At 49.8% G+C, this 2,500-nt stretch overlaps 1 non-coding gene across 1 annotated transcript; it reads left to right on the top strand.

Moving 5' to 3' along the window:
• The first annotated feature begins 394 nt into the window (after positions 1–394).
• On the top strand, positions 395–549 carry LOC126927324 (5.8S ribosomal RNA). Its single transcript, XR_007715376.1, has one exon. It is a non-coding gene; the product is annotated as a 5.8S ribosomal RNA (ribosomal RNA).
• Positions 550–2,500: the final 1,951 nt, after the last annotated feature.

The following is a 2,500-nucleotide window of genomic DNA, read 5'->3' as shown; positions in this document are numbered from 1 at the left end:
GAATAATTGGACGAGAGGAATGCATATCGTATTATATATACACACACACACATATATATATATATGGGCTAGCCACCGTGCGTATTTCTTCGCGAGATCGTGTGCTGCACAGAGGATTCAGAATCGGGTGTTATATCCCCGTCGTTTCCTGACGAACGGAGCTTCGATCTCGATGGTTGTTATATATCATAATGTACTTTTCGCCCGGCCGGCGGACGCGCGTATCTTCGCGCGTTCGTCGGATTTCATTTTCGAACGTTTTCGTGTCGTCGATCTTCCGGCGACTTCTGCGCGTCCGATTCCCGTTGGTCGGTCGTGTCGGATCTCGGCTTCGCTCGAACCGAGTATTAAGAGTACATGGAGTACAAGAGTTTTAAAAAATATATGAAAAGATTACCCTGAACGGTGGATCACTTGGCTCGTGGGTCGATGAAGAACGCAGCTAATTGCGCGTCAACGTGTGAACTGCAGGACACATGAACATCGACATTTCGAACGCACATTGCGGTCCACGGATACAATTCCTGGACCACGCCTGGCTGAGGGTTGCTCACGTAAACCTAAGACTGCTTGCGTTGCGTGTCGTTCCTCTCTATCTGTCTCTCTCTGTCCCTTGGTGCCTTCGACAACCCGCCGTCGTTCTTACGATACGTAGAACGTTTCAGAGTCGGAGGAAGCGCACGAAGAAGGATACGAACAAGAGCGGACGCGAGAGAACGTACGCGACGTACGAGCGATTGTTGGACGCTCGTCGGCGTTCGTCGCGGTCGTGTCGAGACCGTGCAATTCGTACGCATGCTCGATATATAAACTATCGTGTTCACGGGAGACACTACGAAACTCTACCTCTGTCTCTCTCTGTCCCTTGGTGCCTTCGACAACCCGCCGTCGTTCTTACGATACGTAGAACGTTTCAGAGTCGGAGGAAGCGCACGAAGAAGGATACGAATAAGAGCGGAGAGAACCGTCACGGACCTGCGTGAGTGCTAGCGGCGTCGTGAGTCGTCCTTTCGTACGACCGCCCGCTTATGCACCGCTTCGTGTCGGTTATCGAATATATTATATATATATATATATATATATATATATACGTAGTGTTGTCCTCGTGACCGATTTTTTTTTCATATCAGCAGATTTGCATACGTTTGCAGGTTTTCGATGAGCACGATGTCCGCGCCCCCGACGTCGTCTTAAATGAATATTATTTTGGCGAGACTGAGAGAAAGCAAATATGGGAACTCGGTCGAGAGAGGAGAGAAGGAGAACAGCCTCAGATAAAAGTAAACTTGGTAACGGTGCGGAATTTTGCCGTACAACCGTCTTTTCTTAAGACGTTTTACTCGAATAGCCCCAGGGATCTAATGCCCACTCCGTCTCTTCGTGCGTAGAGATATACTCTGCGCGAGCGACTGACAACGACGAGGACCGTCGCATCGATGGGTCGTCGTTGCGTTTAACATACTCTGTGCTTGTAATTTATCCCCGAAAGAGAGCCGTAGATCCGGGAACGCACACGTGATTTCTTCGAGCGCTGATGACTTAGGGAGATGATCCCCAGGCGTTGCGCGGAGATCGGAGAGTACGCGTTACTTGTATCGGGACGAATTTTCCCCGTCGTTCGCGTATCTCTCTGCCCGCCGGCCCTGGCCCAAAGCCACGTTCGTCGGAAATCGTAGAAATCGTGTGCGAACTAGCGCGTGTCTATGATCGGCTACGGGTGTTTTACCAAGCTCGAGGTGTTGCGCAACGTTTCCGTACCTGACGAAGATGCGCACGAGAGTCCGTTACAAAGTCGTTGGATGGTCGTCGTCGTCATGCCAGAGAGAATCTCTGGACACGTACAGGAGAAGAGATCGTAGACGAGGAAGAAGACGATCCCCTTTGGCGAGGCTGGAGTGAAACTTTGATTTAATTAAAGACGAGGTATACACGCGCGTACGACGTGATAGTCGTGCGCGCGTGTGATTTTTTTTTAAGGCAATTCGGCGCTACAAGTACTCGAAAAACAGAGAGTGTTGGTCATCCCATGCCTTTTCGGCGTCTATCGCTGGACCGCGCATCCTAACGTCGACGGTCGTCCAGTCCCCGAACACACCACAGTGTACGTCTCGCTCGCTTTTCCACTTGCGTGCGTTCCCGTGCGTTTTCGTCGTCGTCGGTACAGAGCAAAGAAACTTTGCCGTTTCGATCTCTGTGCCGGCAGAAAACAAGGAACCGCTGGAATTTGTCGAGAGTAGAGAAACGGCTGTAAGAGACTGAGGACGGGCGTTAAAAATCACCGACGATCGTTTTAGGATGTCTGGCGTGAGTCTTAGCTCGAACATGATACGACGTACGAAGAAAAGGGCACTTTGGCGCGATGCTTAAAACGCTTCTCTGGAAGGAAAGAGTGTTCTCGTTCTATTCGAATTTTTATTTTTTTTTCTCTTTGAGGCGATTTTCGCATATAGAGATAAAAAAAATACCACCTTCTCTCGTACTGGAGTTTCATAGCTTTGTT

This window comes from Bombus affinis, unplaced genomic scaffold, assembly GCF_024516045.1.
Source record: "Bombus affinis isolate iyBomAffi1 unplaced genomic scaffold, iyBomAffi1.2 ctg00000082.1, whole genome shotgun sequence".
NCBI lineage: Eukaryota > Metazoa > Arthropoda > Insecta > Hymenoptera > Apidae > Bombus > Bombus affinis.
This window is presented reverse-complemented; position numbering and strand designations above follow the sequence as displayed.